The sequence below is a fragment of the Podarcis vaucheri genome (assembly GCF_965113315.1).
Source record: "Podarcis vaucheri genome assembly, chromosome: 15".
In the NCBI taxonomy this organism is placed as follows: Eukaryota; Metazoa; Chordata; class Lepidosauria; order Squamata; family Lacertidae; genus Podarcis; species Podarcis vaucheri.
In genome coordinates this window covers 22,211,597-22,227,344 of record NC_138753.1, presented here as the reverse complement: position 1 = coordinate 22,227,344, position 15,748 = coordinate 22,211,597, and the positions used below count along the sequence as shown (strand labels likewise).

Genomic DNA, 15,748 nt, shown 5'->3' with positions numbered 1-15,748 from the left:
CCTTCTCTTACACGATAGCAGGGGCGCCAATAAAGCAAGGACCCATGGCAGGTTTTCCAGGTAGACCAGAAGCAGGAATGAGATGAAAAACCAATATGTTGTTGTGGAGCATAAGTGTTTGCAGACCCACTCACAGAGCAAGGCTCCTGGGATTTAAAATTGGCCACAGCCTTACTGATTCCAGATTTGCAAATAGATGGTGTGATTATCATGTAGATGCCGCTGAAATCGTTGTGCTTGGTTTCACATGCATGCATCTCCCCCAAGTAACTTTGCTCCACCAAGCCAGAAATTGAGATTAGGGAGAAATATATGCACGGAAAAGTGGAGAAATAGAGAGAATGGAGGATGAGGAAAACTGGATTTGTGGGATAGGAAAAGTATAAGGTGCTAGAAGTGAATGAAAGGTGATGGGGAGTTGATCAGTGTATGTCACAAAAAGGGAGAAAATGCTGATCTTGAAGGTGGGTGGCTTAAAAAGAATTTTTACTCTCTCTTTTTAAAGAAAGAATATTTGTAGTATCAGCTTAATAGTCCCCCGTGATTTACGTGAACCACTCAGTGGCACAGCTCACTTGCTTTTCATCCAGTCTATTTTAAGTCGGTGGACACTTTACAAATAGTGCAGGATCTAAGTATGCCTTGACTCCCCAGTTCCTGTTTACTTGCAGGAAGATAAGCACTTGTGCTTCATTTTGTAGATATTGTTGGATAAGGTTTTCCTACTCAGGTATCTCCTCCATATATATCTTGTTTGATTTTATTTATATGCTGCCTTTCATTCCCCCCCCCCCCAAGATGCTCAAGGTGACTCAAGAAGAGTAAACAAATCAATGTAAATATAAAATAATACAAATGCAAGCGATACAAATGATTAGAATTCAAAGCAAAATCATAATATTTCAAAAGTATTAAAAACCAAATGCATTCCTGTTCCTGCCAAGAAAGCAAAGAGCATTCCCTGCAAAAATGTTTAGAGAGGGCAAAAGTAAATAACTGAGCTGCCGCTCAGCGGAAGAGCTTTTTTTAATGTGGAAAAAAGTAACATATGAAATGATCCTGTCTTTCATTGCTTGAAAGCACTCCTCCTCTTCTGTATTCATACATGCATTCAATGTCTTAACTCAGAGGTTTTCAACCAGTGTGCCGTGGCACACTGGGGTGCCTTGAATGATAGGGGTGCCACGGGCAACACTGGCCTCTGTCCCTCTTTCCTTCCCTCCCTCTTCTGATGCTCTCTTGCATCTCTGCCTCCCAAAGTCCCGCACAGCTGTTTGTTGCAGCAGCCCTGACTACAAGCTCCCCAAATGAATGGTGCCTCTGGGGCTAGCCAGGGGGTTCTTCCCTGGCCCCTGTGGGGCAGTGTGAGAAGGCACCTCTATTTTGGGCAGGGGGTGCAGCTCAGAGACCGGGGTGGCAGCAGCGGCTGCCCAGAATACTCCCAAGGAGAGAGGAGAGGAGAGGAGTCTGAGGGAACACTCCACAAGGGAGGATGTTAAAAAATGGGTGAGAGGCTGCCAGCTCTGCAGGCAAGGGGTGACATCACTGGGCTCCTAAACCCCACAGGGGCGCCACAGAAAGAAAGTGGAGCTGTGGACTTTAAAAAAAGTTGAAAACCTCTGTCCTAACTCCTTGGATTGCTAATGCAATTCTTTCTGCAAATGGGGACATTATCCAGCACTGACATATCTAAAAGACAAGTACAGCGGGTGTTGAGTCACTCAGAAGTGGAATGTGGGCTGCAGATTATTTTTCTTCTCATATCTGAAAATGTTAGAATTCACCTTATTAGCTCCATATCTTGTTCTGTGGTGATCCTTACGTCTTCCTTCCTTTGAGGCTGAGTGATGTGGCAGCATTCGTCCTGCTCATGAAGGCCACATTCACGCCATCCATTTAAAGCACTATGGTGCCAGTTTAAACCGTCATAGCTTTTCCCAAAAGATTCTGGGAGCTGTAGTTTGTTAAGGGTGCTGAGAGTTGTTAGGAGGCCTTTCTCTTTCCCTCCCATAGCTACAATTCTCAGAGTGGTTTAATGGTCAGTGCCTCTTCCCAGGAAACTCTAGGAATTATAGCTCTGTGAGGTAAACAGTGGTCTCCAAACAACTATCAGCATGCTGAACAAGCAACAGCTCCCAGGATTCTTTGGAGGAAGCCCTGACGGTTTAAAGGGGTATCATAGAGCTTTAAAGGTGCAGAGTGAGTGTGGGCACTTTCTAACACTTGAGTGAAGGAGTCACAGGGCCACCGCCGCTTACTTGGACTCTTACAGGTCAATAAATCAGGATTTGCTTGTGTGGACTGCGGACAGTATCCAACTTGAGGCCAAGAAAGAGTTCGATGCTAGTGTTAGGACTGTTAGTGGGGGTCATAGGTTTGAGTTTTTTAGGTTATTGGCTGTAGGGATCAGAATTGTGTGAGCAAAGCCTGAAGCCCATGTTGTGTCCACCTCCCGAGGAGCAACTTTTCCCAAAGTCCTTGTTTTGCTGTCCTCAGCACACCTGGTACAGTTGTGAGATCATCTGCTCCTTGTTCTTCTGACGCCAGCATTGTTCCTCCTCCAAGGCAGCAGAGGTGAGATGTTAATTATAGTAGGAAGCCTCAGAAGCCTGTTGCAGACATCGTGGAGGAATGCAGGGTTTCTGACAAGAGGTCAGAAAAAGATGAATGCCTCCTTTTCTCTTCCTAGCTCTGAGCGTTCTACACCTGGCATCCCATCCTCAATAGCCACCTGATAGCCCTTGAAAATCTCTCCAACCCAAGAGAAAAGGACTATTGTCCTAGCATCATGAAGAAGAAAGGCTGCACCTATCTCTGGAACTTTGGCCTCCCAAAGAATTAGGCCATGCCACCTCTGTATTATCTCATCACAAATTATCCCATATCCCTACTTGCCTTTCTTCTTCTTCTTCTTCTTCTTCTTCTTCTTCTTCTTCTTCTTCTTCTTCTTCTTCTTCTTCTTCCCTTACACCAGACCTGGTGACAGAAGATAGAAGCATAAGGGAAGTATGAGAAGAGCCTACTGGATCAGGCTGGTGGTCTGTCTAGTCCAGCATCCTGTTCTCAAATGGCCAACCAGATGTCACTGGAGAAACCACAAGCAGAACCCAAACATTAGAGCAACTCATGTTATTCCAGCAACTGGTATTGCTGCCTCCAACCATGGAAGCAGATTGTGGTTAGTAACCATTGATAGCCTTGAAATGAATTTGTCTAATTTGCATTTAAAGCCATCCAAGTTGGTGGCCATCACTGCTTCCTGTGGTTTAACTATGCACTGCATGAATAAGTCCTTTCTTTTCTCTCTCCTGAATCTCCCTACAAGTGGCTATGGTGATCCTTAGTGTTATAAGAGAGGGAGAAAAACATTTCCTTGTCCGTTTACCCTATGCGATGCATAATCTCCACACTTCTGTCATGTCTCCTCTTAGCTTTTCTATGTGCTGCATGAAAACATACCGTAGCTTTCTGTGTTTTATTCCCTCAATTTAGAAGTCTCTCTGTTCAGATCTCCAGATTAAAAGATCTGTTTTCCTCTCCTTTCAGAGTTCAGAAGTTCTCCAAACTATCTTTCCAAATGCTTATAAAGGACCTATTTCCCCTTACTGTCATTTCCTACCTTCTCTACAGCTTCTCTTTCTCTGTTTTTAAATTTGCTCCATATTATTTGTTGTTTTCTTGTATTATTTTATTGTGATGTGCCCTAAGCATCATTTTCTTTTCATGGGTGGTGGTGCAGGCTATATAAATGAAATTAATACTGTTCCCATCTCTGGGTCTGATAAGTGGGAATGTGATTAAGTGGAATGTGATTAAACATCTCATCAAAGAACAGGCACGGACTGGGCCTTTGCTGCTGTTCCCTGCAGATTTGTCTTCCTAAGTAGAGTTCCTGATGGCTCATCAACAATTTGCCATGCTGACTGGGGCTGATGGGAGTTGGACTGAATCAACATCTGGGGAACCATGGCTTTGGCACCCCTGCTTTGTTAATTATCTTATTCAGGACCCTCCTCCCTTGCAGGACACTTCTGACTGTAGGAGGGCTGATGTAGTTCAGTCAGGAAGGAAAACTGGTCCTAAAAGTTAAACTAAAAGCGTAAGAAGAGTCTGCTGGGTCAAGTCAATTGCCCATCTAGTGCAACAACCTGCTTTCACAGTGGCCACCCAGATGCCTGTTGGACCTGAGTGGGACCTGAGCACAAAAGCACTATCACCTCCTGTGGTTTCCAGCAACTAATGTTCAGAAGCCTTGCTGCCTATGGGGGCAGAGTAGTCATCAACAGCCCTCTCCTCCATTAATTAGTCTAATATTCTTTTAAAGCCATTTAGCTTGGTGGACATCACTGCTCCCTGCTGGAGCAAGTTCCATAGTTTAGCTGCTAACGTCAAGTATCAAAATCTGTTCTAAACTTATTACATGGCCTTGAGCAATCCACTGCCATCCCCCATTCTCCCTCAAATGATAAGTGATTGACAGAATTTGTTAGGGCAAGCACAACAGAGGATGTAAAGGAGAAGGCATTTCTTTTTGAAAATGTTAAAGGCAAAGAGTGGGAGAATTTCTCTTCCTTGAGGGGGGACGACCCCTAATAGGCTCCCTAGCATAGCTGTCACATTTTTAAGGTGTACCAGTGAAACTTATGCCCCATTGAATGCCAGAATGTAATGAGCGTGGAAGAATGTAATGAGCGTGGAAGATAAGTGTATGTCTTCATCCATGAGTGCACATGCCAGAAGGTCCTATGGATGTTGTTGGAGGAAGGGATTAGCACTGCCATTTTTCAACTTTCGGTGATGAACACGTCGTGAATCCTTTTGGAAGCCCTTTGAGAAGGGCAGAGGTTCAAGCCTCTGCCTGCTTGTTCAGAGGCATGTAACAGACCGTTGTGTCATTTCAGTCCACCTGTTGATTTTACCTAACCACCACTTCCTTGAATAACTTAGTGAATTTTTGGAATGTTAAGGTCACACTCTTGCCATGGGAAAGAGAAGTCGTGAAAGTCGATGGGATTTAGGCCACATTCGTACCATACATCAAAAGCACTATGCTACCACTTTAAACAGTCATGTCGTTTGGAGACCCCCTCCCCCCGCCTACAGTTCCCAAAGTGATTTAACAGCCAATCCCTCTCTATGGAGAGCTCTGAGAATTGTAGCTCTGGGAGGGGAACGGGGGCCTCTTAACAACTCTCAGTACCCTTAACAAACTACAGTTCCCAGAATTCTTTGTGGAATGCCATGATTAGTTAAAATGGCATAATAGTGCTTTGAATGGATTGCATGAATGTGGCCTTAGTTAATTGCACCCCGTCTGACATTAATGGAGTGTGTGGGTGGGGGAGCAAGAGAAAGGGTTTCTGATTATTTTATTGGCAGCATTTATGTGGCATATCCTCAGCTGCTAGGGTCCCTTGAAAAGTCTCTGAACCCCTGAAAAAAGGGTCAGTCAGGAAGGCAAAACTGCGGTTTACATATATTCTGAATATGCCCTTTGCAAAAGGAACGAGTGATGTATTCGGGTGCGCATCCCAGCCAATGAACACTTGCTGTCTCTCCTCTCCAGTTATAAATGTGGTCATCATTTTGCCACTCACCACCATGTCTGCCTTCTTATCTGTTTTTTTTATTATTTAACATTATTCATATACTGTTGAATCAGCAAAAACCTCCAAAGCGGTTGACAATAAAAGGCAATAAGACAATAAAAGACATACACAGGAAAATACCAATGAAACCAAACCTTAAGAACAGCTAGACATAGAATTTATGAAAATATAGTTTGAAATGAGCAGTTCAAAAAGCAGATGCGCAGAATAAAAATGGTTAGGGGACCACCATGCTCCTTTTCTGGGAGTTTATCTCCATTTGCCGTGATTCAGTTGTGGATGCCAGAAAAGGGTGTAATAATGGAGAGATGATGTCCCTTCCAATGCCCCAGTGCATGCTGGGAGTAGCATGGAGAACTAAAAATAAAATAGAATTATAGGGCGAGTTCACATATGCAGTTGACCACACAGTAATTCTCTTCAGCTGCAGCTGCAATAGACAAGAAACCCACACACAAAGTGGGCACGAAGACACTGAAATTGGGGGAGGTAAATGTGTAAACAAGTTTTGGGAAGAGGTGAGGAAGGATTTTTAAAAAATAATAATAATAATAGGTGTACTGTTGACTTTAGACCCCAAATTTTGTATTTTATCAGTTTTTGATGGGTTGAATATGGACTGAATATCTAAGCCACTTGCAATTATATTATTTACAGCTGCTTCTTTGACCATATCATACTAGAAGGACTAGACTAGAAGGAGTCATTTTTTCTTCTTTTAATATTAGGTTTAATGAAGTGATATCTGTTCTGAAAAACAGTAATAGCTGTTCTGTTCAACACCAGCCTTTGACACAAGCTTTTGTAAATAAAAGTAGGGAATGGGTGAGGTTGCTTTAAGCCATCACAGCTGTATTCCCAGGTAGCTATTTTCTAGCACATTGAATTGGGCAGTTTATAAAAAGGTTTCAAAACTTTTTGCATTTTCTTTAAGCAGCAAATTCCTCTGCGCAGCTTTCCTCCCTAGGAAACGTATTAAACCTCCTTTCGAGATACCTTGCTGAGTAATGTCCGGGAGGGACATCTCTTGAACACAGGAGCTACCCCATAGTCCTGTCCTGGGCAGTGCGGTGGGGAAATAGCCAACTTTGTGCTGATTGGCTGATTGGAGTGGAAGAGAAGCCCGTCTCCTGAATGAGTCAGCAAGCAGGAGGCAATGAGTGAGCAGCAAAAGAGGCACCTGGCTGGTCTGTGACATGTCTCATCCCCCCACTTATTTGCTGGAGGGGAAAAGAAAAATCCCAGGAATGGCACAGGAATTGATGGCCGAAGCAGGGGGCTCGGAATAACGTGCCCCCCCCCCATGGACCAGTAGCCTTCCGGCTGTTTTTTCCACCCTCTCTAAAACTTTGACCAGAGCGTTCATCTCATCTCCCCAGCATCCTCATTCCTGCTTTAAAGGAAACCCTTCTGGATTAGCCTTCCTGATGGTCAAGATGGTCCTTAGCTTTGGTCCCTGGATGCCTGGAAGGAGGTGATGAGAGGGGCGGGAAAGCACTTTAGATGAGAGCGGCATGCATCGTTAGGGGATTGGGGAGGGGGAGTCAGCTGGAAGAAACTCTTAATGTCGTTTAATCCCGGTCATGAGAATTTGATTCTGATTATTATTAACTCCCAAATCCTTTTGGGCCTGGTCCAGAATTCTTCCTTAATCTCGCCGGCTTTCTGTTTTTTCCATTTGCATCTTATCCTTTGGTAGCGTGCGCAACAGCAGCAGCAGCAGCAGCAGCAGCAAGTTCGCTGGAGAAACCTGGAGGCAGCTGTGCCTTTAAAATTGGTCCTCCCATGAGAAAGGAAATGAATGAGGAGGGGAAGAAGGCCGTCTCCTTTCCCGTACAGACGTCTCCTCCTGGAGCTTTTTCACTTGCCTCATGGTGTAGGGCAGAAGTCCAGTGCCTTATTTCAAACGCAAAGTGGCTCTGTTTGCTTTTTGAGGAAAGAAAACCAACCCGCAATTTATGATTCAGCACAGCAGTGACTTTGCATCGGTAATAGGAGCTGAGGTGCCCTGTCTGGGCATCTCAGAAGTGTGGTGTAGGGAGGGAGGGAGGGAGGGAGAGAGGCTGATCCTCAATTTTCTCTTTATTGTGGATTTGACAACCTTTCCCCCCTCCCTCTCCCCCCTCCCCTTCTTCAGAAAAGGGAGGTTCCTTCCCATTGCTGTGTACGTCTAAAGGCGAGTCAGGTTTCTGCAGGGGTTGTTTTGTTTTGTTTTGTTTAGGCAGCCTGGACCATATTCTTACAGATTCCTGCAACTGACATTGCCTGCCTGAGTTTCATCATAAGCTGTGTGCGCTACTTCTGCTGCCTTCTTCTTTTTCGCTACACTCGCTTCCTGGTCCCTTTGGAAGTCTGTTTCTGTGAGTTCTGGGGGTAATAAGATGGCAGCATGTGTAACCCCAACACACCATGCACCATAACAAGGTCAGCCTTTCCAAACACTACTAATCAGCTCCCTCCTTCCTCTGCCACCTCCCATTTCTCTCCAACTGCTGGCTGTACCCTCCCTGCTTGCTGATGACTTTGCCCTGTAAGCCTCTACGGACTTCTTGCTGTTCTTGCACCTCCTCTTTCTCTCCTCTGGTCTAAATCCTTCTGCTGTAACCCTTTGCTGCTGCATCACCCCTCCCTCCCACCCATATACTATATCGTCTGCTTTTTATTGCTCCTTTGGATGAATCGAGGGTCATCAGAGATCTCTGTGTTTTTAAAAGTGCATGCTCCATCTTCTTTGAAAGCGATGCCCAGGCTGAGATGCCCTAAGAAAAGGGGTGACCCAAATATGTGGAATCTAGGTCTGCTTGTGTGTCCTGGATGCTGGTATAGGTTCTTTAGCTTTCCCAGGAGTTGCCTTTTAGCCCTGACCTGGCTGGCTATTTTTACACATACATACAGGGAGGTGAGAGAAAGCATGCCTTGCATTTACCTTATGTCTTTGCTGACCCAGTACAGTGGTCAGTCCAGTCAGGGGCATCACTTAGGAGGGTGAAGGGGGGATAATTTGTATTGCTTGCTCAGATCAGCACTTATGGGAAATTAGTGTTCACACAGTTTTGGTCAATTGGCTGATCAAGTATTGTCATGTATAACTGCAGATTATTTAAAAGCACCTGGCTTTTATAATTATTATCAGAAAACAAAGATACTTTAATCTTCAACAGGTGTGATACCTAAATATAACAACAGATTTTTAATAGTGTGAATAATGAAATTAACTTTAGGGGGAAAAACTTGTAATGAATTGCTGAGTTGTAGTCAAGTAACCTTTACTCAGAACAGACCCACTTAAATTAATAGCTACGGCTAACAGGCCTGTTCATTTCAATGAGCCTACTCCGAATAAAGGTGACTACACCCCATCAGAACTTCAACAGAATTTGTTATTGTTTCTATAAATGAGAACAATTCACTGAGTGTGTCTTCCCCCTGGTTTTTATTCTATGACATCAAAGTCAACCTTCAGCTGCAAGTGAGAAAACTAAAAATAAATTTAAAACAAAACAAGTAGTTAATGGCAACAATTAACAAATAAAGTTTGAATGGCAGCTGTGCTTAGGAGTCAAGAAGCCAATTGTTCAAGCAATACCAGCTTTGCAGAGGAAACTCTGAGGTCACAGGGAGTAAGGTATTCCTTGCTTCCTGTAGCAAGCAAGGTGGAGTCATAGACAGTGTCAGGTTGTGAGCTTCATCACTGATAACTGCTTGAAATCCTGTTCTTCTTTGAAGATGTCTACATTTGCAGCAGCTGGTCCATGGGGGAATCTTGGCTATGTTGGTGTGTTTGCTCCTGACTGCAGGGCAGGCAACCTTTCTTTGCTCATGTCAAATGGCACCATGATGTAGTTTTAAAAAGGATTAAACTGGCAACAATACCAGTTGACATTCTTGGCTTTGTAAATTATTTGACCACAATCAAGGAGTAGGTGGTCAGCTGACAATATTTGACTGGTTACCTGACTGGTGTGCCATACATTTGAGACCTTTAAAGCAGGCATAGGCAAACTCCGGCCCTCCAGATGTTTTGGACTATAATTCCCATCATCCCTGACCACTGGTCCTGTTAGCTAGAGATGGTGGGAATTGTAGTCCCAAACATCTGGAGGGCCGGAGTTTGCCTATGTCTGCTTTAAAGGAAAAGAGTTGGAAATTGAAGTCTTTTTGCCTACAGGAGTAAGTAGGTTTGTCAAAACTTAGATGAGGGAAGGCAGACATGGCCCATATCCAAACACAAAAAAGGTAATCCAATACAATATGGGGGGAAACACAAAATGTGAATGTATGCAGATCTGTCAAATGGTCAGTAATATAATATTCAGGATTATTTGCAATGAAGTCCAGTAAGAAGGCAAAGCTATTATCCTTCTGGAGTGCATACCATCCTTGATTTGCTATTCTGATTCCTGGAACTACAGCTCCCATCATGCACTGCTGATGAAAGCATCATGTAATTTCTCAGCTGCTGCAGCACCACACAGAATCCTCCTTTCTTACCAGACATCTCCCATCTCAAAGATGCTGTGGTTGCAAGTCTGTTCTTGTAGCCACAGAAATTCTAGGACTGCAATACACTGATTTCAGAGAACAGCACTTTTATCCTCTAGGCATTCCTCCACTTCCAGCAATTTATGAAACATGCCTTCCTGTCTTTTACCCATATTGGTCCCTTTTAAGGCTCTTTTTACTTTGCCTTATCAATGCTGTTTTCTTCTTCTCGTTATCTCCCTCCCATTTCAAGCCTCTCAGTTCTTTTCTTTTCTTTCCTTCTCTAACTATCAAATTGTTTTGCGTTGCAAAGCATCTTAGCCTTTTCTTGTTTTCCACAGATTATTAGGCTTCATTCACACAGCAGTTCATTCTGTTTCCCCTGATGTTTCACTGACTGTTGATTTCTGCATTACACTTGAGCTTTCACACAATGCAAAAAAAAGCTCCTGGAAATCTAATGGAAGTTTAGCACTCATTTTTTGTGTTAATTGGTTCCAGAAATAATGTGATTGCAGCACCATCAACCTGGAAAATCACAGGAGTAAACGTACAAAATTTGGGGTGATACACTGGCATATGGTTCTTTCCTGCAATTTCCATGAGGGAATGATTTGGGGGGGGGGGACAGAAGCAGGCATGTGTGAAAAATGTGGGGGAGTAGCAACCTCCATTGATGGGGGTGATGTGCTATACCACGCCCACTGAAATTTAGCATGACATGTTGATGTCAGAAAGTCACAGTGCCATAATGCAACAGGTCTTGAAGCATGAGAGGAACATTAGAAAATTGGACAGAAGCACTAGCATCATTGTCAGGAAAACTAACACAGTATTCCCCAAGTCTAAATGCACTCTTAAGTATTTTTGCAGACTTCTGCTGTGACTGAATAGGCAGGACTCATACCTATGGTGTACGGCAGTGGTCTTTGCAACGGCACATAGAAAGAGCATGGTGTAGTGGTTAGAGTGTTGGGACTAGGATCCCTACTTACCAAGGAAGCTCATTGGGTGGCCTTGGGCCAGTGACAAGGTGGTTGTTGTTGTGGAGATTCATTGAGGAGGGGGAGAGAACCATGTTTGCCATCTTGAGTGCCTTGCAGACAAAGATGGGAAATAAATGCAATAATAAAGCAGATTGGAGGTGGTACAGTACTTCATCTAGTTAAAGGCACCTTTTGTGAGTGTAGGATTTGGGGTATCTGCCTGCTGATGATTACACCACCAATGTACTGGTACTATAGCGAAAAGTCAGGTCGCTGCCCGAAAGCGCTTACAATCTAGACAATGTGAGACACTAAGAGAGAGGTGACGAGAGAAACCAATTTGGTTACAGGTGTGCAGCTTTTGTTGTCATTGGTGAGGGGGACTAATGAAGTTTCCTGGAAGAGATGTGAAGAGGGATTTAAGGGAGGGAGAGACAGAGATGCTAGAACCTTTATGCAGTGTGTGTGTGTGTGTGTGAGAGAGAGAGACAGAGACAGAGAGAGAGAGAGAGAGAGAGAGAGAGAGAGAGAGAGAGACGGAGAGAGAGAGTACTTCAGCATCTTCCAGCAGTGGCTCCTTCAGTGATCAGACCCGCCCCCCTACCATCTCCCCCTCTAGACACTGTCCATTCTTTGGGTCTGTGCTTACCCTTCCGGTCAGTCAAACTCATCCATTCCCACAGCTGGTGGGTATCAGAGAAACCCACATTGATTCGCTGTAGTAAAGTAGGGCAGGAAGGAGAATCACAGTCCCCGTGAATGGGAGAGGAGCTCTGTCCCTGCTGGGCAGGAATCCTCGAATGATGAATGAGGCTGTGTGAAGTCATCTTTGCTCGTCCAATCGTCAGGCCTGATGGACTGCGAAAGGCAGGGCCTCCGCTGCAGATGCAGAAGCCTCTCAATACTCTGAATTGGCACACTTTCCCCTTAGAATGATGACTTGATGTTTTCAAGGCCAGGGCAGACTGGGTGAGGCGAGACTCCCAGGGAAGGACCAGTCTTTTTCCAAGTGGGCTTTTTTTTTTTTACTTAAGGGAGGTGGGTGGTGGTGAGGTGAGTGTATTTTGTTTTATTTCCTCCCCCTGAGAGTGTGGTATGATCAAAACCTCACCTCCTTCCTCCTTGCACTGGATCCTTTTGTTAAGAGCATCTCTGAACATGCACCCACAGCCGAGTCCTTTGCACCTTTCTGGCTTTCCTGGCACTCCTCCCTTTTGTCCCCCGCCCCACTCCCTTGCTACCTGCCTCTCCCCAGAACCTCCCTTTCACATGCCTCCTGGTTACTCTCCTATCCCGCTCTCTTCTCCCTTTCACATGCCTCCTGGTTACTCTCCTATCCCGCTCTCTTCTCCACATCCCTCCCCGCTTTTCTGAAGTTCATAGCTGAGGAACACTTGGCCTTTATATTCCTTTCCTTTGCAATGAAAGGCAAAAGCAGGTCATATGCCCACTCCTCAGAGGGGACAGGGCATGTGGAGGGGAAAGGAGGGTGCCTCTGTTCTTCCGACAACAGGCCAAACCTTTTCTTCCTACAAGGGAAGCTCTGAGAAATTGCTCAAACAGCTTCTCTGACTCCAGCTGGCCATCTCTGTCGACAGCTTACCACAGGAGCTTATGTGTCCCCTGTGTGATTCCTGCACTGCAGGTGGTTAGATTAGATGACCCTTTGGGATCTCTCTCCCCCCCCAGCTCTACAATTTTATGATTTATTATGGCATTGGCGTGTCCTCCATTCCCCTCGCTGGGAGTTGCCTCAGAGATCAGGGGAGAGCTGCTTTCTTGCCTCACCACCCCCTTCTCCATTCCCCCACCCCCCTATAGAACTGTGTGTCGTCTCCTCTACCACGTCCTCATGTTTTATTTTCCCTTCTTTCCTCCCCTGCCCCCCACCTCCTTCTGAATGATCTTGTTGACTGATAGGCCAAGCAGAAAATATGGAGGCGTCTGATATGGCGACAGCAAAGGTAGGATGGAAATGCTGCCGGCCTCCTTGTGCGTAAGTTGCTTCGCTTGGCAAATTCTTATTTTATTTCTTACATTAATCTTCACTTTCTTTACGTCCTTCTCTTCCACCCCCCCATGGAGGGGAAAAAAATATCTATGTTTGGTTCAGAGGTTGTGGCATTATATAGTCAAGATCTGAGAGAGTCGCTCTTCTCTCCATTTCAGAGGAATGCATTCTCCACCACTGTCCATTTCCCCTTCCTGCACCCAGTTTATGCATAATGCGCTAAGATTCTTGGATGCTTCTCTCTTGTCTCCATGTAGGAGCATATCACACTGATGAGAAGGTGACCCAGGAGAAGGAAGGTCCCTTTGCTGACTCTCCCAACCACCCCTAAAGTTCTTCAATTGCTTCCCTGCAACCAGAGAAGCAGGGCTTTCACTAGGACTTTTTGGGTCCTTGGCAAGCTTGGCTGTCGTCTAGCAGCAGAACACTAGAGGGTGTGCTTGAAGTAAAATTCCGAGGAAATTAATGTGCAAATTTGAAATTGCTCGGGGAAGAATTCCTAAGCGTGCCTTGCCTTCTCTGAAGTTAGATGGTGTACTGGAAGAGGCAGAACTGCCCCACCGGCATGTTAACCATAGAATCATAGAATCATGGAATCATAGAGTTGGAAGAGACCACAAGGGCCATCGAGTCCAACCCCCTGCCAAGCAGGAAACACCATCAGAGCACTCCTGACATATGGTTGTCAAGCCTCTGCTTAAAGACCTCCAAAGTAGGAGACTCCACCACACTCCTTGGCAGCAAATTCCACTGTCGAACAGCTCTTACTGTCAGGAAGTTCTTCCTAATGTTTAGGTGGAATCTTCTTTCTTGTAGTTTGGATCCATTGCTCCGTGTCCGCAGGCCATGGAAGGGCAGCTGTGGGAACTGGTATGGGCAAAGTTGAGACCAAGGGAAAACAGCTACCTGGATGGTAGTAGTGATTACGGACTTAGAGGCATCTGACCCAATATTGCTCTCTCGTTTTGATGAGGCCTGTGTCCTCCATTACAGCATCATCCTCGCAGAATCTTTTCAGTCTAGATGAGGCTGGATTGTTCTGATCTGCACAATGCAGATGCATGTCTCTCCAGCACTTCAGGACATAGAATCATAAGTCAAGAGCAGTTGGTGTTTATATGCAGCAGTTGCCAGCTTGCTTTACTGCCACTGATCCTGTGCCTTTTAAGTGCCCTGTGGCACATAGAAAGCTAACTGGTGAAGGTTTTCCTGTCAGCCATCCAAATATCACAGGAATATTGTTTTATTTCTATATGGTTTAAGATGCAGGACCAGTTCAGTAGCTGGGAACCTTATTTAAATGCAGTTTTGTATAGCAAGAATCCTAGGGAGGGAGAGAAAAAAGAGATGCCCATAATTCTTAGTTGCCCACTAGCTGTTGGCATGTGTATGAAAGTATCTAAACCAAGCCTTTTTCTAGGAAGTTCTCAGACAGATAGTTCTAATGGAATGATGTAGTAAGCAGAGTCCCCAAGGATTGGTACTGGGACCTGTGTTTTTTAACTTCTACATAAATTATCTAGCATTAGTGGTGAACAGTGTGGTAGCTCATGATACCGAACTTTCCATGGTGGTTAAAACAAAAAGAATTGTGAGGAGCTTCGAAAGGATCTCTCCAGGCTTGGTGAATGGGTAGTAACAAGTGCAAGCAAATGTAACGTGTATTTGAAAAACAAAACATCATAATTCACATACACACTCATTGGGGTGGTAATGGTCTGAACTGGTGGTGAATGACCAGGAATGAGACAATAGGGTCATAGAATTACAGAACTGTAGAGCTGGGAGGGATCTTGAGGGTCATCTAGTTCAACTCCTTGCAGTGTAGGAATCTCCACTAAAACATCCATGACAGATGGCCATCCAACCTTGGCTTAAAATCCTCTAATGTGAAGGAGAGGCCACCACCTTCCAAGGTAGTCTGAAGTGAATGGCTTGATGGGCCTGCCAATATAATAATGTTGCTGTGCAAATCCATGTTAAGACCACATGCTGGAAGAGATTCAGAAAAGGAAAAAATGGTTAAGGATCCTGGTGCAGCAATTTCCCTATAAGGAAAGCTTACAGCATTTGGGGCTTTTCAGTTTAGAAAAAAAGAGAGTAAGGGTGAATATGACAGTGGTGCGTAAGATTATGCATGGAGAGAGTGCAGAGGAGAGGTTTTTCTGCCACTCTCATAATACTAGGACCCAGAGAGACCATTTCAGGACAAAGGTGGTGTTCTTCATGCAGCGCAATTGATTCATGAAACTTTCTCCCACAAGAAGTAATGATGGCCCGGTACCGACTTGGAAGTCTTTAAAAGGGGATTAGGCAAATTCATGGAGGATAAGACCACCAGTGGCTATGTTTTACCAGTTGCTGGGAATTGCAAGTTGGAAGAATACTGTGGCATTCAGTTCTTGCTTGCGTTCTTCCCATAGGTGCTTGGCCACTCTGACAACAGGATACTGGGCTAGGTGGGCCTTTGGTCTGAAGAAGACTTGAGAAGACCATGTTCTGAGGACCAGCTCTAGCCTGAAACACAGTTTAGATTCTGCGTATATTGTTGTTTAGCATTTATATACCAGGTTTTTATAAGTGTTCAAAACATGCAACCTTATAAGGTTCTGGCCATGCTGCAGATGGGTAGAGGAAGGTGAGAGAACAGATTGCCTAAA

The 15,748-nt window shown here is 44.8% G+C and overlaps 1 protein-coding gene across 6 annotated transcripts in view; it reads left to right on the top strand.

Annotated features, from left to right (window-relative positions):
- GRAMD1B (GRAM domain containing 1B) overlaps window positions 1-15,748 on the top strand; it is a 216,095-nt gene that overhangs the window by 99,411 nt on the left and 100,936 nt on the right. Inside the window, exon 1 of one of the 6 annotated variants that reach the window (XM_082200955.1) lies at window positions 13,022-13,041. The exons of the other annotated variants lie outside the window; for them this stretch is intronic. The gene's annotated coding sequence lies outside the window, so the exon portion shown is untranslated. Of the gene's footprint in view, window positions 1-13,021; window positions 13,042-15,748 lie in introns of those variants that run through there. 6 annotated transcript variants of the gene reach the window in all.